The sequence below is a fragment of the Triplophysa rosa genome, linkage group LG14 (assembly GCF_024868665.1).
Source record: "Triplophysa rosa linkage group LG14, Trosa_1v2, whole genome shotgun sequence".
NCBI lineage: Eukaryota > Metazoa > Chordata > Actinopteri > Cypriniformes > Nemacheilidae > Triplophysa > Triplophysa rosa.
In genome coordinates, this window is record NC_079903.1 from 20,381,493 (window position 1) to 20,407,813 (window position 26,321).

The following is a 26,321-nucleotide window of genomic DNA, read 5'->3' on the forward strand; positions in this document are numbered from 1 at the left end:
TCTCTCTCTCTCTCTCTCTCTCTCTCTCTCTCTCTCTCTCTCTCTCTCTATCCTCTCTCTCTCTCTCTCTCTCTCTCTCTCTCTCTCTCTCTCTCTCTCTCTCTCTATCCTGTCTGTCTGTCTGTCTGTCTGTCTGTCTGTCTGTCTGTCTGTCTATCTATCTATCTATCTATCTATCTATCTATCATCTCTCTCTCTCTCTCTCTCTCTCTGTCTGTCCTCCATCCATCCATCCATCTCTCTCTCTCTCTCTCTGTCTGTCTGTCTGTCTGTCTGTCCTCTACCTATCTATCTATACGTTAGTATTTCAGTGTGTATACAGTATGTGTGGGAACGAGAGAGAGCTGACAGCGGTCTGGTGTTGAATCAAAGTCAGCGCTCAACTCTCACACCGACGTTAACAATGATTTATTGACGGTTTTATGGATCTGAACAGGAGAGGAAGAGCGAAAATTACACTGGATATCCTGATGAACTTTACAGCATTCTGAGCCACGAATAGATGGAAAGAAACCCGCGTGCATGAGAAAGCGAGTTAGATGGGGAAATGTGATATGTGAAAATCTGCTGCATCTTTCTGCAGTCATGGCCGGTTGCGTGCTTGCGTGTGTGTGTTGCATCAGAGGACAAGATTAATGGACCTTCGGCTTCAACGACCCAAACTAACAGGGAAAAGAAAACTGAGCGAGTACATCTGCTCGTGTGTGCGCTAACCCTTTACAGCTAAACACTGGAAATAAATTCATCGGTTTGTTTGCAAACTCAGCATCTCTGCACCATTAAGCTTAGCTCATCAAACACACACACACACACACGGTAAGTTGAGATGGAAAATAGAACAACATTGTTCCAGCAACAAAACAAAAATGGCTTGTTTTGAATTAATTCCAACAAAAGACCGAAATCTATTTGCAAGATTAATGTCAAAACATCTCACACACAAACACCTGCGCATTAAAACACACCCGCTGTGTCATTAACAGATGTTTCCTTCTGTCTCTAGCTGTTTCTCACAGTCTCTATAAAGAACCGACTTGTTTTCGGTATAAATCATCTTGGCCTGTTTTGCTCAACAGTACACGACACAAAGACACAAAGACACACTCACCGGATCACGCAACCCTCTTTCACAGTCATTTGTACGTTTCTCTTGCTGTTAATTGCATATAGGCTGCGGGAGGTAATTGTGTTTGTCTGGCTTGTAATTGGCCGGCTGCCGCAATGCAGTGGGGGACGAACTTCAGATGCGCTCAGAGCCTTTGTAAAGAAAACTACATGTTATGGGGAGAACCCTCAGCTCTATATAGCAAGGACTGGAATGCAGATTTTAGATGTGTGTGGGCCTGGAGGTGTTGTCCATCTGCAATGCAAATGTATCTACTCTACACATACGATTGAGTGTTTCTTCACTAAAAGTTCAGTAAAAGTTAAAACTGTGTTGTTTACTTCTTCAACAACCAGTCCTGGTCGGCCCATTGAATACCGTGTATTTGGAAATAAATCAGACTACAAAGTCAAATAGGTTTTGTTTCATCATCACTTGAAGCATCTTTCAGCTGTTAATGTTTTAACAAAAATAAAAATTAAATTAAATTAAATACAAAAATTACATAAAAGTAAGATGAAATAATAAAATAAAATAATTTAAATAAAAAATTAGGACTAAACTAAAATAAACAAATGAAAATATACTAAAATAAACAAAATGAAATAAACAAAATAAAAAATATAAAATAAAAATTGACTGTTTACTGAATAAAGTTGAAACTTGAATTAAATGTATTTTTCTAACCCATTGGCAGATGTATTACCTTTTTTAACCATAAACTCACTTTAGTGTTTATTAACAAGATTTTGTTTCTCAAATAAATCTTGGTTTACGACACTTCACATGACAGAAAGTCCTGAAACTGGAAAACCCACATAAACAGCAAGATAAAATGTGACCCTGGATCACAAAACCAGTCTTAAGTAGCACAGGAACATTTTTAGTAAAAGACAAAAATACATTGTGTGGGTCAAAATGATCGATTTTTCTTTTATGCCAAAAATCATTAGGATATTAAGTAAAGATCATGTTCCATGAAGATATTTTGTAAATTTCCTACTTTAAATATATAAAAACTTTATTTTTGTGAGTGGATGGTCTGCCACAGTGCCCCTGATGAACAACTTCAAAGGCAATTTTCTCAATATTTAGATTGTTTTGTGCTCTCAGATTCAAGAGTTTTAAACCTTTGTATCTCAGACAGATATTGTCCTATTTTAACAACTCATACATCTATTGAAAGTTTATTTATTCAGCTTTCAGATTATGTAAAAATCTCAATTTCGAAAAATTGACCCATAAGACAAATGGTCTAAATAACCCTCACACAAAGAAATTACATAATCGCTGTGCGATAATCTTCCCCCAGTCTTCTGCGCTTACATCCGGATGCCCTACGGTCATAATGCTTCCTGATCCTGTGCGATTAGTTGACCGTTGCGGCTGGAGATGACAAATATCTGGATCAGAAAAGCTTTAGCCTGATGTGAGAAATTTTACCCTAGTGTTTCAACACAGGACACCAGCAGGAATATGATGAGTCAGGTCATGTGCTCCATCCAGCATCCGTTCGGCTACCGCCCACCGCAAGCCTCCTGCCGAGTCGTGTACATTTCTGCTGAGCGCTTCTGAATTCAAATGCTCTTTATTTGTCCTCTTTTTGGATTTCTCATTTTAATTAAATGGCAAAGCCAATTTGGTTAGAGACCGACTATAGAACACTATTCACATCAGCTACTGAAAAAAAGCATTCACGTCAATACTAATCTGCCCACTGTTAGCGGTAATTCAATAATGCCAGACCGCTGCGCAAATCTCAAAAAGGGGCGATATGGGAATGTGTGTTTATAAACAGTAAAAGTCAGAGTACCTTGAAGTCTGTAAAGAGTTATAAAGTATACTGAGAGCGAAAAAAATCATCTCCTTATCTGCTCAGGAGTGTTTGTTACCGAACCTCATTACCGTCCATCATAGCCTCATTGTCTTCTAGTGTTAATGACCTTCATGAGTTCAGCTAATAAAGTTATGTCCATAACTGTTTTAATGTCCATATTCTGTTAAAAAGTTGACAAACAATTTCTTAATTCTTTGTGTTGCCTCCTGAAGCATGTATGGCTGTTTACATTGCACTTCTGTAATAGTTGTATAAGGTTTTAATGAGCATGCAAGCACGCCAAAGAATTACAAAACCTGGAATATTTCAATATTTAAGCCATCAAAGTTTAAGAGGCTATGCAAGGATGGAAAAATCCATTGTAAACATTTAAACAGGTTCATTTGTGTATAATATTTTACTACTTAGACTTGAGTTATTTGTGTCAAATAGCTTACGGTAACGCAACATAAAAAAAACAAAATGCAATTTTTATGACCATTCCAAGATTTTTTAATTTTTTTATTACCTTAGCATGAGTTAGTCTATCTATACACCGCGGGTCCCCTTCTACAGTAGCCCTAAATGGACAAACTGCTCTACAGAACGTGTTTCGGAAATACGTTATCTCCTTCGGCAAAGAAACGAAAAATAGAAATAGAATAATAACTGTATTATTATTCTGAAATCTGAAATATTATTGTATTGAAATAGAATACAATAATACAAAATTTGGGGGCCATATTGTGCATGAACCCCCAAAACTAAAAACACAGACTTACATTAATATTTTCCTAGAAATCCAATCCTTGCAAAGTCTGACAGCATATTAAGATGGTCAGCGCGTGACCCTTGTTGTCAGATTGCTTCCAGGTCACTTAAATTCCGCCATGATGTAATGACATTTCAAATTGCCCGTTTCAACTTTACAAAGGGGGCGACCAGGGGGTGACGTCTGACAGGCTGACATAGAAAAACCCAAAGAAACAACCACATGATTGTTCTCGCTGGTCTCCCCAAGACTTTTATGAACGTTTATGTTTGAGCTGCCAATTGGGAAAGATAAGTAAGAGACAAGAGAGACAAACACACGTTCACGTTGGAAAAAAGGAGAAATTGTGAGCGAGCGGTCGCTGGTTCCCCAGGGTAATGAATCTCCATTGCAGGACTGCAGGCCGCCGTACAACCCAATTAGTGTCAATGTGTTATCTGCTGCACACAGATATCCAGATAACCCTCAGCACAGAGCACCCGAGCAAAAACCAAACGTGACAAACGGATAAAACACATCCACCCGTTCCCCCTGTGCACACGTTCCTGAAGGTCTCTCTGTAATCTCAGCGCCGAGAAAACCGTCTCGTTTTTAATAAGTCTTGGTCAAAGCAAGCAGAACGTCGGCATCTCTCGGTTTCAACGCATCAATCTCCGAGACGGGAGACCGCAGACATCGGAAAACCGACTCACATTCCTTCCGCTTCAAATGTTACTGTGGGAAACATGAAAGAGCACGGGAGCGGACGAGTGGCACTCACTCTCTTTCTCTCTTCATCTCTCTGCAGCAGCGAGCAGAGCTGCTGTCTTCCTTCTATTCTCCCCCAAAAAAGAGAGATATTTGAAAGAAGGAGTGTGGTTGTTTTGCATATCTTTCGTTTGATGGCAGGTTTCAGTGTCAGGCTGTTGAGCTCCAGGCCTGTATCCCGCACCTCCAGAGAGAGAGTGTAACCTTCACCGCCGGGTTCACTTCAACTACACCAACATCAAACTGAGTTTGCAACGTTTAAAACCGCTATTTATTTATTATATTTAGTCATTGTGTGCAGATAACTTAAAACACACCCCCGTCTCTCACGTCCTTATAAAAAAAACTATGCAGTTTGTTTTAAAAAAAGAAAAGTTAGAAAGAAAACGACAATGCACAAAGAGGGAATGTAGTAAAAAATACACGTTAATTCAAACGTGACAGCTAGTCTTTGTTCCTCGAGGGGGGAATTTAACACTGACTGGCAGCAAAGGGTGGAAGTTAAAAGTCTATTGTGTCGGAGGAAAAGTCGTTTTTTCCGCAATGCCGTTTCCCAAAACCATTTTCTTGCATTCACAGCCTGTCTAATGTTTTGAATGGCTGCACTCAGAGAAGAAAGGGGGCGATATGAAGTTTGATTTTTCATGACATCCATTTGACTGGAGTAGAGGCGGAACCAACAGCGAAAAATCCATCTTGGAGGTGCGCGGGGCTTTCTTTAAATTTGGAGATTGCCTCAACCCAGCCGTGACTCTTTAACACGGCCTGTTTCCATCTCACAGGCATACGCTTCCTATGAAAAACCAACAGCGGCAGAAATTTAACACGACTGCAAAAAAACCCCGAAGCGGTCGTCAATGAAGCGATGAAGCAAGTTTAATCAATCTTCAAAGATGGCTATTATTATTCAGGCTCGATTTAGACCTAAAACAGGCAAAACAGAGGCCTTACCTTTCAGAGCCTGGGCTCTTTTGATAGCCGCTGACCCGAACAAGCCCCCGGTTCTTCTGTTGAATAATTCATGGCATAAAACGGGTCCGGTCTGTGAAAAGATGTCGCTGACATTTCGGAGCCGGTGGGGGAAGCGAGTGAAGCAGATGAAAGAGTCTCTCAGAAACCTGTGACCCCGTGTGATGCCTTCCTGACAGCATCCCCGTTAGTATTCTCAGCAGGGGCGGCCAGGGAAGCAGGTAATTGTGACATGTTTTACATCAATACGCTCCCATAAGAGACGAGCTGAGCACCGGGGACGTAGTTTGCTCGGGACGTTCCGTTTTAGCCCGCCTGCAAAAAAACCAACCAGTACGCCGGCTTTGAAATCCGATTGCTCAAGTCACCAGAAAGAATTCGCAGTTAAAGACAGCTTTCGGGGAGATTAGCATAATCAGTCCACGGCCGAGGACGTTTTGTAAACGCGGGTGTGATTAATGCCGGCAATTACCTGAGATGAATGCAAATGCCGCCACGCTGCGATGAGACAGACATCGATCCGAACATACAGCTGGAGAGTTTGTCAGGTAAGGGAATATATCCGCGTGCATTCACACTACTTTCTCACTCTCACTTATATGGACGCCTCTCCATCAATCGACTTTCTTTCAGGGATTACAGGAGCGGAAAGGCTTGATGGAAAAATGTCTATTCCTGTTGAAATGGAATATTCTATCGGTGAAGCCACACGCGTGCTCCGCCGCACTCAATGCCGTGGCCTTTCTGCCAGATCACTCCACGATTTATTGTCAGGCCAACACGATTCACCCTCCATTAACAGAGCCCACTCGGAGCTGCCTTCAATTAACATGAGGCAATCAATTAAGCGGCCAGAAGGCAGCGTGTGGCCACAGACACGAGATGAACGTGCGTGTGTTTCGAAAGGAAGGGTTTAAATCTTGACTTGATCTTCTTACATATACATTTGGAGTTTCTGGAGTGCAAAGTCAAAACATATTGAGGAACATTCATAAATGAGCATAAAGACCCGTTCACACTAAGGACGATAAATGTAACTACGTTCTTAAAAAAGAAAGGTGCTTCACGATGCCATAGAAGAATCATTTTTAAACCATTGGCACGTTTCTTTTAAAAAGAACCTTGAAGTGAACGGTTCTTTGGGGAACTAAAAATGGTTCTTCTATAGCATTGCACATAGAAGAATTTAAGAGAATAACATTTAAGGGAGTCCACACTACAACTGCAACATAACGGTTGGGAGCATTTCATCCCCAGTTGATAAACGATAAAGCACTGACAACCAATCAAAATTCATTTGAATCGAAAGGGCTTGCTCATTTCAAATATCTGTGCGCAAGCTTAAAACAAACATAATGTTATCGTCCATCGGTGTGGACGCTAATGTAATTATCATCATACAGTAGATATCTTTATAGTTGCTTTCCTTGGTGTGAATGGCCCTGCAGGCTTGCCAAATGTTTTTCAACTTCCTGTGAAACTGTGCTCTTTATGTACAGTAATAACTCTCGCTCGCTCTCTCTTTCTGCCTTGATCTATCTCTTTCTCGCTTCCTGTTAAGAGTGACTAATGGTTTTAATGCTCCCTAAGATGTGCATACTAATTCAATCAGGAGAAGTGATTCATCCCTGGCTGGTCTGTAATATACAGTAGAGTGTTTAAGGGACACTAAAGGTTACTGATTTATGAACAACACAAGCTGTTAGATTCTTCATTTGCTCTCGGAGTAGGATAACAATAAGAAGTTTCAAAGAGCCAAAGTAAAGCTTATTTCCTTTATAATAAAGTTTTGTGAACCACAGTACAGTGATGATACTGGATGATAAAAGGATACCACTGCTTGAGAAGCTGTGCTTTGAAACACGATAGCTGGTTTGAAGTTGATCTCAGCTATTTATTAACTGCTATAGACTGGTACATCATCAACTACCACTCCAGCTACATCTACATGAAAACCATATACAAAACTGATACTTCAAAAAATGGGGTTCACATGAAAAATACTGTAGTATACTACACTATACAATATACAATATTAAAATGTAGTAAAATTCCAAGAAACTATAGTGTTTTTGAACATTACTACAGTACATATTCAAGAATGCTACAGTATGTACTACAGTTGATCAATTTACTATAGTTAATACTACAGAATACTATTGTATAAATGTACTCTAGTATAATTACTATAATGTACTACAGTATACTACAATTTACTACAGTACACTAGTCCTAAACAATGCCGTAGAATAACCATTTTTGGCTGTATGGTTCTATATTTACCATAGTAAGAATAAAAAAACACTATCGTAAACTCTACAGTTCTTTTTAATGTGGGTAAAACCATTTTAAACCTTACTTAATGAAGAAGTATCATGCAATCTTATGTAAATGTTGTTATAACAGACTAGAAAAAAGCAAAGGTGACTGAATGGTTCTTTGGGGAACCAAACCATGTTTTTCTATGGCATCGCTGTGAAGAACCTTACAGCATCTTTATTTTTAAGAGTGTACAGTATTTTTCATGTGGGTAAAATGGCCTTCATCTGTCCATTTATGCCAGAGATAAATTCATGATCGTACCTGTCCTGGTTGTCGTGGAGACACTTGTGACCTGCAAATTCTCCAACACAACTATCCCCTCACACACACACACACACACACACGAGTAAATGGTCGATGCGTTCTGCGCCAGCCTGTCAGACACGATCGATACATCATTCGTTCTGTAACGAGCCCGCACCTCTCCATCTCTTCCTCTCCTTTTCCATCTCATGATTATTCCTCCTTTCTTACCTCTCCCTCCCGATCGATCCCGCGCTCCACACCGGCCTCGGTGTAAAGCACACCGCAATTAGAGCGCCTTCTAATCTTCCCCGCTGTCTGTCTCCCGTCCACTGCCTTCCATTATGTATGATATAAAACCCTCCTCACTAACACTAATGAAATCAAACAGGATTCAGAGGTATTAAGTCACTTAAACACTCGACAGGGGTTCGAGAGCCGGTCCGGATGGAGCTCGATGGATTGCAGATATCTGTCAACGCGCGTTCACGTGCTGAACTGTGACTCAAATGTCTCAATTTTGAACGGGATGATGCTCAAACTAATAACTCGAGAAAGTATATCTTGATTTTTTGAAAACATGTATCTAAACTTCGATTGCATTGCACAAAGATCAAGGGTTTGATTCCCATGGAACACACAAAGTCACTTTGGATAAAAGCATCTGACAAACGCATGCATGTAAATGCAAACGAATCTATATTTAATATAAATATTTATATGAACAGCAAATCTATTTTGTTTACCGCACGAGGTTCTCGATTGACACCAACATAAACAGTGTAGCGAATAACCAGAGAAGAGATTGTGTTCTTTGAATGATGCATTGACTTGACAATGAATATTAATCCACAGATAACAAAAGGTCTCTTTGTCTGATGTTACGAACGCTAGCGGTACAAATGCTAACAACTCCCAGATGTCTTCAACATCTGCCGCAGCTTTCACAGGGAAAATATGACAGATTACTAAATAAAGCAATATATTTTTAATTAAATATCAATCAGAAGAGAAACAAAATCGTCCAGGATGAGATTTCTCTGTGTTATTCACATTACAAGGGGAGCTGGAAGAGCTCCGGCTAATGAAAGCTACAGTGATGAGCTTCGGTCTTAATTAGATCATATTTGGCAGGCGAGGACTTAATGGTACTTTCAACCATCCAACCCGTCAGCTATTTTCAGCACCCACGAAATCAAATCACATTTTGTCGTCGTATCCATTAAAAATGCCAATAATTAAAGTCGGAGGCTTAGAATGAATGATAAAGGCACAAAATGGAGCATTTAGGATCTGCGGTTTTCCATGGTTTAGTACAGAGTGAGTTACATCAAAGGTAATTCAATTTTCAAATATCAAATAGAAATGCTATGAATAGGCTCATTTGGCTTAAGAGTCACTGCAGACGTGCAGATTGGTGATGGACTCTATGGCACACCTCTCCGCTCGACCCTTTAGGTTTGCAGCTGTCAACATCTGGCACCGCAGCCTGTAGCACCTCACGTGAAGCACCCGCTGATGTCAGGTTGAAAAATGACCCACCGATCGTTCAATGTGTGCGTCAGAGGGTGGGCGGCACGGGGCGTCTAAGTTTTAGCAATGCCTTATGCCCCTGTGGGGTCTGGAGGTGCGTGTGTGTGTGTGTGTGTGTGTGTGGGGACAATCGTCACACCATTTGTGTTTTTATAGCACATCAGATAGTGAAGACAGATGAGTCATTAGTCTATCAAAGCACCACATCCCGTCTCTGTGACAAACGACAGATTGTCTATTTGTGCCAGCAAGCTGCCAGATATTAAAAGGTGAGGTTTTCTTACATTAAAAGAAGCAGTTTGGACAAATATGTTTAAAATGATGCACCAACGTAAAGACACATTGTTTCGACATTATTTCGATTCCATTATATGGCCCTCGTGACTTAAGTTGGTTAGTGTGATGCTGTTTCGTGCTGAGACTCTAAGCAGGCAGAAAATCAAGGTCGCCAGTAAAATATAAATATATAAACAAACAGACAGTAAAAGATGGAGGAAAAGCTTTTAAATGTTTAAGCAGGCGGCAGGGGAGCTGTACACACTGCTTTCTAATGCGTATGAGTGGAAGAGATAGAAAAGAAAAGGGAGAGAGAGAGAGAGAGAGAGAGGACATCATAAACATCTCTCTCCTGCATTTGAGTCATTTTACGGTTCATATGAAATAGTTGGCGTTAACAACATCGCTGTGATCCAGTGCTGTAACAGGCCTATATAAAACATGAATAAACGTCCATATTTTAAACGTAAATTACAATTGACAATGAAGACTAGAAATATAAACATACCCTACAAATGCATAGCGCCCCCCCAAAAAATATTAGGACACCACTGGACATTTTTAAAAAGGAGCATAGTCAAGTGTCATTTACTTTCATGAAGAATAGCACAAAATGATCATCGTACCATTGGATATAAGACAAAGAGTTTGAAACGAAGTATTTGGAGATTTGTACACCTGCTGGGACACCTGTGTGAACCTTCGGTGAACTGACTTCATACATTCGCTAAAATGACCTTGAGACCAGTTGGTCGAAAAAGTAAAAAAGTTTGTTCTGAGAAAAGGTCCAAAATCATTTGTTTGCCGTTTCCGCATGGTTCCTTATTTTGTTGTTTAATGCACTGACATTTTCATTTCCATTATTCTTTAAGGTCGCTGTAGTTCGTCAAAGCAAATATAGTCTACTACAACAGACGGCATGAATCTGAGCAGTGAGACGCTGTACTTTATGTGTGTGTGCTGGTGTGTTTGAATGGCCAGTTGATCAGAGACGGCCTGCCATGTCAAGCTGGGTAATCCCAGCAATAACGTCTGTGCTGAGTGAGATAGCACAGCGGAGCGCTATAGACATCTCTGCAGCATGCTGTCTGCACATAAAGAACCCTGGGGCCTCAGGGGCCCGACCTCCTCCAGAACACGTGCGCACGCATACACGCACAACACAAGCCCCCTTATAGTCCATCTAAATACTCTGTCAATGACATCGTGCTCACACATTAAAGTCCTAGTTATTAACTGTAAAGTATTTGATTGCTCTTAAAGAACGATTTAGTTGCATAATGTGATGCATTTACAAATAAAAAAGTAGAAATGTTTGAGAAACGAAGGAGAGGACTTTATCCATCAACAGCAACCGTGCTCTATAACCAGGCACAATAACAAAGCAAACAGGCTCAATTCGATTTCATTTGGTATTTAGATGTCTTTATAAAGAAACGGTGTGATGACATCGTTTCAGGTAACAGCGCAGATTATCTAAACTACAAATTCCAGCAATCCTCTTGAATCACATGTGACTCACTTCAGCTAAATCAACCTCTGGGAACCGCCAATTGCTATTGTTTTTAGAATCTCTATTAGCAATAGATTTACTGGAACTGGACTGAACTCGAGCCAAAAAACACATTCAGATGAAGCGCAAAGAGACCCTTTTTGCGATGTCATTTCCCTGTGGGTCCAGCTGAAAATGACCCTGAATGTTTATAGGTCATGGAGTTCTGATGAACTCTAAATTTTAAAAAAAAAAAGACAAGAGGGGGTCATCATCACCCACCCTCGTGCTGACAGACTTACACCGTGGGACGATACACTTACCGTTTCACCGGAGCCGTACTGGTGACGGACTGATGGGAGACATAAGCCTGTCTTGTAACATGACACACACACACACACACACACACACACACACACACACACACTCTCAAGAGAGCAAAAAAGTAATGGAACGCACACACTTGAAGTCTCGGACACGCAGCGGTCTGAAGTGGTGACAGGCCCATTAACAGGGCCTCTCTGTTATTTCATGACCTCAAACTGAAATATGCTGAATATACAGGCCCTCCGAGTCCTGACAGCGAGCTCTGCTGCTCATCGGAACACTGCACACACACTGACAGAAACGCAAACATACAATTCACACATGCAGACTGGGAGCTATATATCCAGTTTCATGTTTTTATATAACACCGTGAAATACATTCACTATATGTCATCACTAACAGAGGACGATTACATTCACAAGGGCCTCAAACCAAAATACCACACGTGGAAAGCTGTGAGACCATAACACTAAGACCATCCTGTTGAAATATATCAAAAGTTATAACAGGTCTATCCTAATTTCACAATTATCACAATTTTGTATTATAATAAAGATTTAGCTGACCTCACTCAGAGGAACAGAAAATGATTCATTATCCATTACTTTTAATGTAATACAACCACATTTAATGATGTCATAGACTTTACAGAAATTCACCTGATCACTTATCAGAACTACCTCTGATGATGTCATAGAAACAAACTTAATCACTTAACACAACTATCACATCAGAACTACCTCTGATGATGTCATAGAAACAAAGTTAATCACTTAACACAACTATCACATCAGAACTACCTCTGATGATGTCATAGAAACACACTTGACAACTCATCAGAACCACAGATGATGATGTCATAGAAATAAACCTGACAACTTATCAGAACTACCTCTGATGATGTCATAGACATACACCTTATCACTTATCAGAACTACTGTACCTCTGATGATGTCATAGAAACACACTTTATTACTAATCAGATCTATTCTGATGATGTCATAGAAATATGCCTGACCCCTTTTAGAACTACCTCTGATGATGTCATAGTAATACACCTGATCACTTATCAGAACTACCTCTGATGATGTCATAGANNNGTTTCATAACTATCACTAATCCAACAAATTGTTTATGCTACCGACATTTCGATAATGAACATTTTCACTACATCTGGTCTCTCTGATGATGTCATAGAAATCAACTCTGTATTACTAATTCAGATCTATTTCTGATGATGTCATAGAAATATGCTGACCCTTTTAGAACTACCTCTGACTTGATGTCATAGTATAACTGATCACATTATCAGAATGACTCTGATGATGTCATTGACATACACTTATTCACTTATAGAACTACTGTACTCTGATGATTGTCATAGAAAACACTTTATTAATAGATCTATCTGATGATGTCATGAAAGATATATGCCTGACTTTTAGAACTACTCTGATGATGTCATAGTATCACACCGTGATATATTATGAGAACTACCTGATGATGGTATAGAAACACATTCCTTGACTTATAAGATTCTATTCGTCTGTGATGTCTGAATATGGCTGACGCTTTTAGAAGCTACATCGGTGATTCATAGTAATAACTTGGTTGACTTCATAGAAATACACCTGTTGACTTAATAAAACTACGTCTGATGATGTCATAGAAATGCACCTGTTGACTTAATAAAACTACGTCTGATGATGTCATAGAAATACACCTGACACCTTATCTGATGATGTCATTATTATATATCACTACGTATTATATATTATGTAGAAGCACATTGTATTGAGAAAAATGCAATAAAACCGTGTATTCAATGTTTTCTATATTTTTCTACAATTACATCTGTTTACTTCTATTACTGTTATTTACTAAAGATGCCAAATCTAACTGAATAAACTGTATGTTACATTATTATACCATTAACTTATCCGTTAATATATTCTATTGTACTATTAGAAAAAACTCACTAATGCATATATATGCAAAATATGTTTCACACAGCGATTAGCTGCTGTTTTATGGTTTCCAGTTCACCAGTAAAAAGAAAAGCACACAAAGGTAACCCTGTATAAGTGGCCGTTTAAATAAGACATCCAATAATAATGACATTAAACTCTTTTAATGAATATAGGGTGCTGTCAGGTGAGGGCGGGACCCAGGGGATAAAACAGGGGTTACATCTTTTTTTTGGTGGGGTGAGTAAAGGGTCATTAGTTCAAAAAGGTCAGCCGGTCATTTTCCCCGACAAAACTGGCAAAAGAAGACAAATCGTAATCGCCTCCATATTGCTGATAGCCATAGGACATCGGGCCGTTTGAGGGGTGTGTGTGCTTCCTAAACGATGACATGTTCCCCCAAACGATGGACTCAGTACAAAGTCAATCCATCCTGACCTAAAAGGTCAAAGGTTGAACCATCAGGCAGTGGAAGGGACGAGGATGCTATCTCAACCCCATCTGCTTATCCGGACAGACTGTCCTGTTCTCTTAAACACAAGGAAGAAACACAAAAGCACAGAGGTCAAAGCTAATGGCTGTCAATTAGTGGCACTTAAAGCTTTAGTGCTCGTGAAGCAAACAGACATAGGCCTACAACAAGAGATGCTGAGCAGCTTCAAATGAGCCGGACGGTGATTTCACGCTCAGGGTTGACAGAGAAACGAACACAGTCATTAGCGAGAAGCTAAAAAATACGCTGACCTGAAACTGATCTGTGAACTGTGTTGATTTTGTTTTAGACATTTCTAGTGCATTTGCTATTGTGCATAATACCAAAATGACTGGCTGTCATTTTTCATCTTTTGGGCTGTTTCTGCATTAGACAAAGGAAATTCAGTATGGAAGAATAAATGTGGGGAAGGATTTGAGAGGGCAGGGCAGCGCTGTGGAACAGCTGAGGAGAGATCGATCAGCGAGCGAGCTGAATATCTAATCTGAGAGCGCGTTTACTTTTGCTGCGTCCCAGAGCAAGGGCTAAGCATGAAAACAACACATTAGAGATGGAATTATTCAACAGATTTACCTCTTTAACATTTCAATGACTGTGGAAAGTCCTTATTTTGAGAGAACTCGAGGTCGCACGAGAAAATAAAGCGTTCTTTGAAAAAACAGAGCTCTGGAATGACTTCGCTATGATCCGTGACCTTTAAACAACACAATTTAATACAATCTGTTGATGTTTTCATTCAGGGTCACTTTAATATTTACTTATGTTATTAAGAACAAGAGTGCATTCATTTCAAAGGGGGGAAAAAGATCAGCCTTCACAAATCACATTATTCTGTCTCTATACTGATCAGTATGATGAAATTTCCGGCTGAGCTTCGAGTGATATATGATGCGATCGAATAATAAATAAGTATATATGGGCGTGGCGCTGTTGACGTATGAGGACAAAACCGTCTGAATCGTGCAGACTGTGGTGGTGAGTAGTGGAAACATCTGATTGGTCGAAATAAAGAGGGACTGAACATTTGGGGGGGAACGTGAAATTCTCCACTGCCAAACCTGTCATTTGCTACCTTGGCAACAGACCGAGACAGAAATATTTTTCTGTGTGCGTTGAAATATAAATAAATGGACGTACGGAAGCTTTGATGACACAAAGTGAAAACGCACAAATCATAGCAAATCAAAACACAATTATTCATGAGATACAAATGTGTATCATTACCTTTGCATGTCTGCCTGGAATCGAATTAGTCGTTTAACCTGTGAACGTGTGTTTTCTCTACCCTTTCATCGATTGTGCCCTGAGCTGAGACTATCTCTCTGTTTGCTTTGAAAACCCGAGTGAAATAAAGCGGGCGGCGCAAAGGACTCTGTATCAGACGCCGGTAAGACGGTTTATCTAGCCCTGCCATGAGGGAATGCTGAAGAAGATCTAGTTTAAGAAAAAGACGCCTATTCATCTTGACTGGCGGCCCGGACCTAATCCTACCTAACACCCGCCGCTGGGGGACGGAACGTTTCAAACCGACACTTTGAAGCTGCCATTTACTTCAAAAAATGAACGCTTTGTTTGATCTATCTATCTATCTATCTATCTATCTATCTATCTATCTATCTATCTATCTATCTATCTATCTATCTATCTATCTATCTATCTATCTATCTATCTATCTATCTATCTATCTATCTATCTATCTCCCTCTCTCTCTCTTTCTTTCTCTCTCTCTCTATATATACAGTATGTATATATGAACGCTTTGTTTGGTCTTTGTCACTTAGCACTAATGTGTCTGTCTGTCTGTCCATCTGTCCGTCCGTCCATCTATCCATCCATCCCTCTCTCTCTCTCTCTCTCTATCTCTCTCTATCTCATTTTCTCCTCAAATCGTTTTTTTTCTCTCTCCCCCCACATCCCTGCCACAGGGGAAACTGTCTCTTTATACTGTGTAAACACATTCAATCCATCACGATGGGTCAAGCTCCTTCATGACCGGGCACCAGCTTACGCCCCCACCACCTCCACCCTTCCCTACCACCCCCGAATTCCCAGTCATGAAGGATGGTGGAGTTTAGGCGGGTCCATTTGGGCAGCTTTCTCTCTCTCTCTCTCTCTCTCTCTGCCCCAGGTGACGGTGCTAAATACTGTTGCCTCTGGGGGAAGTGAATCACCTCTCCATTTATATCATAAATGAGCTCTGCCGGTCTGTTTGATTCAATCCGTCAAAAAGCAGGAGTAAGCGTATCTCTACTACAAACACAAACTGAGACATTTTCCTCAAAATCTGTCTACGTCACAAATCTCAGTGCAGTGTATCAAAGCTGAATCTGTCCTTTTACTCATCATATTCTTCAAAAGAAAACATTAGTTATTGAACATGTAGAAGAATCCATATTTAAGAAAGCATAACTCATTGAGTCTATGCGCGCCTTGTACCGATACAGTAATACGGTGATGGATCTCAGCGACTCAAAATAGAGAGGAAATACAGGCCTACGATATGTCATTGTGACATTGCGGTTCCCTCTGTGTGTTTACAAGACATGCGGTTGCCAAGCAAAGCACCGCGTCCCTAGAAAAAGCCACCGGTTCGCGTCCTTTGAGAGCGACCTAATTAGCGTTTGGAGAGCCATGATGAGGGTCTATGAAAGGAGACGGGTGGAGCAGATACCTGGGGAACCATCGGTCCCTTTTCACACCTGATGCTATTGTCATCCCGTATGTTTCTGATTCCAACAAACATCTAACGCAACACAGCCAATACAGTTACTCAAGAGCAAAAAATCACACAAAGACTTTTTCTCTACACTGCGATCTGGCACTGGCCTCTCTTCTGTAAACCCTCCATCTGCCAAAACACACAGCACACTTTTTCAAAACCCTGCGCTCCAACCCCCAAAGCATGGTCAAACAAACACGGCGCACCGCAGAGCGAGAGCGAGAGGAAAACGACGGAAAAAGAGAAGAAAGGGCACATCAGGATTGTTCAGGCCTCTCCACACATTATTAGGCAATATGTTGTAATTAATCGAATTGCGGTCCTGTTGGTACAAGCGGCTCGGCTGCGGCACGTTTCTCATTAGCGCAGAAGCTCCTCTCCTTTACCTAATGAACAATAACAGCGCTCTCCAAACACAAACGCCATCCCGCGCTCTAATTGGCCGGACTGCTCCGGTTAAAGGAAGGGGCGGTGGTTGTCGTCAAAACGCAATAATGGACGCTTAGAGGAAGAATGCACGTGCGTGTCGCGCTTACATTTGGGCAGGGGAAAAGTCAACCGTCAGGTGAAATTCGAGCGGAGAATTGGAAATTGTATTTATTTTTCAGGGAGTTCGGTGGTTAACGGGCCGTCACGCGGTAAAGATCTTACCAGCGATCCGATGAAAGGCAGAAATGATTTCATTAAGGTGAGGCGTGTGAAAGACACTTCTTGATGCTCAGCCAAACAGCGTGTGCGGGGATTTTCCTCCTCATTTACCAACCTCTCTCTCCTTACTGCTGCTCGCACAGCCAACAATCTAAACTGCGAATCAGTCGCGGTCTAGAATATTACAAAGAACAATTACTTTCTCGTACCGCGAGGAAGATTATTTACGCCTAGGAAGTGCGCTTCCACTGGCCCTTATGTAGGCTACACCCGCTCGTAAAGCGGAAGGATACCATAAGCAAAGTCCACATCTAAAGCATTGCAAGAAGGACATCAGCTTACATGTCAATTCCAGCCACATTCAGTAATTGAACAATATCCAGGGTGGATGTTATGAGGTTAGTGTGCTCTGTTGAACTCCTTAGTTAGTGTACTTCAAAGCACCCTCAAATAAAAAATATCACACGAGTTCTCCGAACATCTTTCGTTGTGGTAATTCAAACGTTTAGGTGCAATTTCCAGACACCCGCACATACTGTACTGTACAACTCGGACACTTGTACAGCTTTTGGTTGGAAATGCTTGCAAACTGTCGAAACACCATCCTAAAGCGGAAATGGGTGTGTCTTTCTTCACAAAACTGACTGAAATTACATTACAAACTTTCCCATACTTAGAGAGGTCTGACAAAAAAAAACTGTTTAAGCCATGTACAGATGCTCTTTCTGGGGATGATGTCATTCATTACAGAGGAGAGAATATTCATTTCTATATCAAAGCAGCCATGAATCAAAACTGAAATGTTTGTGGCTTTGGAACATGTATGTTAACTTTGAGGGCAAATATACGGTAAGCAAATATATGCAACTAAAATGTATATAAAAAGTGTATATTTAAAAAAAACAATTCACAATTTCCCACATACGCATATGTACAGTATGTACTGTATATGAGAAATTGTAAAATTTGGTGAAAATTTTACACACACAGACAGTTTAGACTTTATTATATACATTATATAAATATATATATATACATATTTCAAAAGTGAAAAAAATCGTATTTTATATATTTAGTCTTAAACTTTAATTAAATCAACACAGTATACTTAAATACATAATGTAAGGTCTGTAAAAAACGTCCTATCCTTAGAGAGTTTGCAGGTACACTTTGTTGCCACCTGTTGCCATGGTTACACATAGGGCTGAAACGATTCCTCGAGTAACTCGAGTAATTCGAATACAAAAAACAATTTTTGTTGCCTCGAAGCCTCGTTTAATCCATTTAACTACAGTACACACGGAGCACTGCGTTTCCCCACGGACCGTTATTACTGACGCACAGCCCGCTAAACTCTATACATGTTACGGGGCTCTCAAGTCTCACGCATTCACCGTGAGACACACGCATTTTAGTCTGTTTACATGCTAACAAGTATTTCTCATGCTGATAAATAAGTGACAGCTTATTGAAATGGTGAACTGCTATTTTACTTAGTTTTAGTCTATTTTGCGAGTGATACTTGTTTGAGTCCATAAAACTAGATGCGGACTAGTGGATGCCGAATCCTGTTATTTACACATTTCATCTGTCTGTCTGTGAGTGAATGAACTGCACAGTTGTGCTACACGCGTGATGCTCATGAATTTGTCTGCGTCTGCGCTATATGAGGACATGAACACATGAACTTCATCTCCAGAGTTGCTCTGAGAGTTTATTTCAGAACATTTTACTGAGTGAAGCTAACGCACTAAAAAATAAGCGTCTTCCGACGACCTGCCAAAATAAAAGTCCGGTTAACTCGGTATTTTTATGTGGACAAATATATTACTATTTAATAGTAAAAAAAAACTAAAACTAATTTGGATAAACTAAATGCATCATGTATAAGCTGAAGTTAGTTGTTTACCTTTGAAATGATTCTTTATAGGTTTATTAATGTTTCTTATTTATATATTTGTATTAGGCCTATAATGCATTTTGAATGTAATATGGCAATGGAATGTACTAAATGGGTTTAGTTTTCACAGATATTAATGTATGCAATTTCAGCAATAAATGTTTTTTTCAGACTGAACAGTCTTTGCGTAACACTGAACACAGATCCTTCGCCAGCATTTCCAACTGAAGATAAACGCAACCAGAACAAAGACGGCCCTCAGAAACTGCTATCAGACGGTGGAAAAACGCTAAAGAGTGTGTCTCAATCATTGCTGGTAACCCGTAGCAACGACCCTGAAGAGAGATAAGTGTGTAAGCGAGGAGGAGGAGGAGAGAGATTGAGGGGCTTGACCTGAATTTTACGTAGTTTTGTTGCTAGGGTCTGAAAGCAAACAAAGATCTTGTATGAGCTCATGCAAACAAGCTAATAAGTCCATTTGACTTTTGAAATGAGTTTAGAAAACGAGTTTTCATTTAGATTTAGTCCGATTAGCATTCTGTTGCATCAGTGCAATGAAGCATGGGAAGAGGAGAGAAACGACCACCGTCATCTTTACAGAGGCGTGAATTAAAGGCTGTTAACAGCTGCTCCTCATTGAGACGTGTGTTTGACAGAAGGTCAAACTGAGAGATACATCAGATTTCACCTCATGTAGCAATGTCACGAAACACACAAAACACACACACAAAAAACACTTCACGTCACTTCACGAAGTACAGGCAAAAGTTTTTCGTCGGATAGCCGATGCTTGAAAATGTGAAATTAAAGATGAGAAAGTTACAGTAACCTAGATATGACACAAAGCAAACTATGGCCGGATTTACCGCTAGGTCTAAATTTGTGAGCGCGTGTGGAAACACGTGTGAGACACAATGTCAAACAAAACCTTCATTTCCTTCCTCCTCATGATAAAAAACTACAAAAATATGTCATTCACCCACTCCTGAGAACTGAGACGGGTCCATTTAAGACAATTAGAGCCTCACTCTCCTCTTTATCTGCTCCCTCCATCTCTCTCCAGTCATCCCAGCAGGGCTTAAACACACACACCGGGCCTCCCCGAACAAATATTAACTGCACACACACTCACAGGACGGCCTGCATTTACTCAACACGGGAGGAGGCACTTTTTAAGGGAGTTTGAACACATTTAGGAAATCCTGTTAAGAGCTTTGGACAAGAACTTGTGTGTTTATTTATCGCTCTCTCTTCTTTCCTTTTGGCTCACTTTCACAGTCTCACTTTATTTTCGTAGACCCTCTGTACTGACAGTCTGAACTACTGAAGCGGTGAAGATATTGTTGTAGTGGTGTGAAGAACCATCTGTTGCTTGCTCATGTGGACGTGAGAGTTGGACATTTTCTCAGGATTACGAGAGCTGATGTGTTAATATTTGAGGAAAATCAATTTAAAATCGAATTAAGACTCGTAACCAACTGAAGCTCCGAATGTAAGATGCTAATCGATGAGAAAAAGAGATTATTGTAATTTTAGAGTTGTTTACAATTCTCATTAGTCGGCTGATCAAGAATAATGAACTCTGACACGCTGTAAAAAAAGACAGGGTGAAAAAAGGTCAAATAATAAAAAGGCGTCGTTTTCTGGAGGCACACTGGTTAGAATGAACTCAAGGTGGAGGAAGAGACGGTATGTGGGAAGAGTATCTGTGAGAGACGACTGCTATTTTTGGAATTGAATACTAATGTACTTACTGGGTAGTATACTGTACACTGCACACTAGCCAAAAACATTATGTGAAACAGCATGCAATGCGCAAAGGTACACATTTTAAACAGTAATATGTGGCAGCCTTTTCACTTAAAAACAACTAGTTGGATTTACTTATTTTTTGTGTTAAAATTTTTGATAAGTTTTTGCAAAATTATGTGTGTTTTTTATATTTTTAAATATGACTTTTTTTTTAAATGTGTGAAGTTTTTGCGAAAAGTTTAAAAAAAGTAAATTTACTAAAAAAACAGTGTTGAAAAACTTGACAAATTTTTTAAAAGTAAAATTTACTTTAAAAAACTGTGTGCAAAAACATAACACATTTTTAAAAAAGTAAAATTTAATAAAAAAACGGCAAAAACTTAACTTAACACAAAAAATAAGTAAATCCAACTTAGTTGTTTTTAAGTGAAAAGGCTGCCACATATTACTGTTTAAAATGTGTACCTTTGCAAATTAACACAAAAACACTAAATAAATGTGTTAGTTGTTTTACCGTATTACATGCACTTAGCTACATACACAAACAGCTATTTTGCTTTTTTTTAATAAAAATTCTTAATTCTTGTCAGTTCAATCAAATAATAAATACAAAGATGTTAAAAACACAGCTGATGTCAGGTAAATTCATCCATCTTCAAGACAGGAGATCAAGACTGCATTGCATTATGGGATACAATACTCCTGGTAGCATGAGATTTAAATTAGCATACTATGAACAGTACGTGTACTGCAAAATAAGTAAAAGCCGTGTGATATTATGCCATTAAAAACAAAGACTTGTGTGTGTGTGTACCCTCTGTACTATATTTTAGGGACAAATTGCACCTAAAAGTGAGCAAAACCTGACACATTTAAGCAAAACCTGCCTTTTGGGATGTCTTAATTTATATAAACGCTACAAAAATGCAGCACAAAAGTTGTTTTCAAAATTTTAGAAATGCAATAAACTTTCTTTTAGGGTTAGCTGTAGGTTATAGTGGGCTATTTATAACTAGTTGTGTATAAAAACAATAGACGTGTGTGTGCGTGTGAAAACTTACCTGTTTAAGTGGGGAGGAGGAGACATCAGAACACACAAGGGCACAGGAGAATATAAAAAGAGAAAGAAAACATCACAATTAGATTTAATTCTGAATACATTTACACATTTGATATCATGATTCACAGTTTCTGTTCGGTGCACACTTCACCTTTAAATATGTGAAAACAGCTAGCATGGCGTGACACACCCTAAGGAGACTGACCTCAGATCTGAGCGTGTAAACATCCCTTTAGCATCTTCATTCACACACAAACACATTTACAGTCATCTAGTTCTCCCGCTAACAGCTGCTAGCACTCTGAACTATGACTAGAGGAGAAACTCATCCGCACAACCTTGACCGTCTCTCTCTTTCATTTCGCCTGGTGGGTGTCTTATAGCTCTGTATTATTATTCCATTTCTGCAAAAAAAGAAAAACAACACCATATTCTGCTGGGGAGGCTCCGGGCTACGGCACAACAAGAGAACAGAGGTCAGCGTGTGTGTGTGTGCGTGTGCGTGTGCATTTGACGCGCATGAACTTCCATTACCCAGAATTCCAAATGATCATAGTACAACACAGTGAAGACGCACATTTACGCATCCCTCATTAAAATTAAAAACGCATAGGCGGCAAGGGATTATTTCCGAGCGTTCTTTGCTGTGACTAAATGAGCTCATCGATGCCCCCAAAATGTCACCAGCAATCAGCAGAAAGAGACTTTATAAGTGCCGGCATTAAAGACGCATCCGGCAGGGTGCGCGCGCTCGGATAAACTAGCTCGAGTCTGTAGAGTCTACAGTGAAAATCTCCGTCCATTGTGCCGTGCTGATTGAAGCATTATAGCACCTGCGCTAAAAGGATTCGGGCAGATTTACAGACGCCCCGCTGAAGGAACTGCAAGTGGTTGAGATGATCGTGTCACGTTTGGAATACCAGATTTTTGAAAATCTGTAAATTCGGGATACGGCACCAGGTGCCATTATAGACCTGTTTTTGTTCAAGTGTAGATGGTTTCTCATTTGTTGTTGCTGCACGGATACAAAAAACTGAATTCCAGCATGTTGGAATAGATCGGTCATCCTTTATTCACCCTCAAGTCATTTAAACCTGTGTATGTCTCTTTTTTCTGTAAAACACAAAAGAAGATATTTTGAGAAATGTGTCAGGGGGTTTTGCGTCCATATAATGGAAGTCATTGTTGTTTGGTTACCAACATTCTTCAAAATAACTTTTTTTGCTTTGCAGTAGAAAGAAAGTCATACAAGATCAGAATGAATAAATGATGAACGACTTTTGGAGTGAACTATATCCCCTTAATATCAATAATCCTTGTCTATATCTATAAACAACTGCATGTAATCTGATAAACACACCTTCTCACTGATATCACTTTCGACTTACATGGCTCTTTTTGTTTTGCTTGCTAATGCAGCAAATACATTAATAGATCTGATCCCAGACAGTCTGCACAACAGAAACAATGTGATCTCAGCACTTACAGTACAGCAGTCTGGAAGCGTGCACTGCGCTGTAAGTGCATGTATCTAGTGTCAGGATGTAGTTGTGTTGTTTAGGCAAGCACGCAGCCTAAATCTCAAATAGACAGACGAGAACAACGTGCATGAAGAGATTGGGTTGCTAAGAATATGGAGAGAAAGATGTGAACAACACAAAGATGGAGAGAAAGAGAGAGGAGAGGCATCAGCGTTGCCCAAAGGTCTGATCTATGAAGCATCAAAGCTGGCTGGTGTGACTCTTTGTTGTCTGCTACGCAAACACACACATACAGAGACATAAACACACAAATATGATCTGGTGAACTCTGGTTACCGTGGGGTAAAGGAAGCGCCCGGGACCACCGCCCCCTGTTGCCTACAGGGCACTAAAACTGCGACTTATAAAACAATCCCACATTTATAATTCATCTCTTCTCATGTATTATTCTCTACCACTTGATCTCTGCTCTAACACGAGAACCCTCAGAGTTAAGGTGGTCTTTCAACAACGTTTATGACATTTTCAAACTGCTAACTCAACAATTATGGAAGGAAAATAACACAATTTAAGATTCAGTGTGCTCTGAAAATTCCCACAGATTACCCACAACGCTCCATTGTTTTATTTAAAGCCCACTCCAAAACAAGTTTTTTAAACAAGTACCTCGCTTGTGAATGAAACATATTTGACAAATGAAGACAGGCTAAGCACGGGACCCCGCCAAAACGACACAGCTCATGAAGAGAGTTAATCATACATACAGCACACGTCTGCAGCCCGGTTGGCAGTCTACACCGCATTTATTTCAGCCGAGCAAACATTACGTGAAATATTAATCTCCGAAGCCAAATCATCAGCGTTAAACATTTGGCGGGGGCGTTGCGCAAATCGCACACGACAACATGGGAACCGTGCGTGAAAAGAAACTGGAAAAAGAAACCCTCATTTGTTTTAGCTCGAGTGACCTCTTTGAAGTCCATGAAATCTTTGTGATGTAATCTGAGCCGCTCTCTTACATTTTCCCGTGTTGATTATTTCCATCGTCTTGGCAACCCAGCCCGAGCCGAGCAGACTGACCAATCTCCTGCTGGGATTGGGTGTGTATTTTGGTTGGTAATAATTCAATATGTGGATGCCAATTTCAGGGCAGTCGTAATTACTTCCTTTTTGTAGCTTGATGTTATTTCTGTGCCATCGGCCTGTGGCTGGACGTTGATACGAGGACCCGCAGGGGACTGGCCTGGCCGCGGTTGCTGGCCGGGGCCTCTGTAGACCCAAAGTCTAAATCTCAACCTCACGGTGCATTAGTTTTGTAGAGAGTAATGTACTGAACTCTTTGTTGTGTCCTGTTTGACGTGCTGTTCCTTCCGGCTTTTTCTTATATAATGGGTCTTTTCCCCAGACTCGACAATTTCTTGCCTCGCTCTATGAGCTCATTTTAAACGGATGGCAGACCTCAAATGGTGCGTGTGGCGCGTGACACAGGTGTGTGTGCGGGCTAATAAACCAAAGGCACATGTGGACCAAAGGCGAATACAGATGCAGCGGTTAAAACAAAGTAGATAACAGCACGAATCCACTAGGGTGTTAAATACTAAGATGAGAGAGGGAGGGAGAGAGAGAGAGAGAGAGAGAGGTGAGAAAATGTTTTATGTTTCTTGGCTGCCGTGCATCACAGCTTGCATACTATGGAAGGAACTCAAGCTGTAAATTTGTGATACTGGCCAAAGTTTTGATATAAGCGATACTCCAAATTGGCTTTTTGAGATGAGGAGTGTTATTACTTTTCTAAATGGGTGACAAAAAATCCCATAAACCTTCAGGGATAAATCCTACATATTGGATATAGATACTACAAGATTACCAGCTCATTGACATTCCCACCGAACTACTTTTTAAGCAACCAATCTGAACACTATAGGAACACGCTAGGAAATGCGCAGACAACCCTAGCAACCGCATAGCAACAAACATAGTAGGAAAAAATACAATGGTAGTCATAAGTGCCCCAGAACTGTTTGCTGTCCTACATTCTTCAAAATGTCTTCTTTTGTGTTTTACAAAACAAAGACATTTACAAAAGGGATACTTCACCCAAAAATGAAAATTCTGTCATCGTTTATTCACCTTCGAGTTGTTCCAAATCTGTATCAATATATTTGTTCTGATGAACACAGAGAAAGATATTTGGAAGAAAGCTTGTAACCAGACATATTTTACACCCCATTGACCACCATAGTAGAAAAAAATACAATGGTAGTCAAAAGTGCCCCAGAACTGTTTGCTGTCCTACATTCTTCAACATGTCTTTTTATGTGGTCAACAGAACAAAAAAATGATAAAGTATTTTTTTTCTTCTATGGTAGTCAATGGGTGGCAAGAACTGTTTGGTTACAAGCATTCTTCCAAATATCTCTCTCTGTATCCATCAGAACAAAGAAATGTATAAAGATTTGGAACCACTTGAGGGTGAGTAAACGAAGACAGAATTTTTATTTTTGGGAGAACTGTCCCTTTAAATCTTTCTAGCATCACGGCAGAAGTTCCACTTAAATAGTAAACAAATGCTGTAGATGTAAAAAAAACAACTGGCAAGTGTTAACTGCTCGTACACACCAGAAACTCCCTATACAACAACATCAGACAGTCTAAAGCACAATAAAAAAATAACCGTCATAGATTGATTCTGTTAAGT

The 26,321-nt window shown here is 40.0% G+C and overlaps 1 protein-coding gene across 11 annotated transcripts in view; it reads right to left on the reverse strand.

The window, feature by feature from the left end:
• The window catches only part of robo2 (roundabout, axon guidance receptor, homolog 2 (Drosophila)), a 363,309-nt gene that overhangs the window by 63,308 nt on the left and 273,680 nt on the right, over positions 1 to 26,321 (reverse strand). The gene's annotated exons all lie outside the window — the stretch shown is intronic.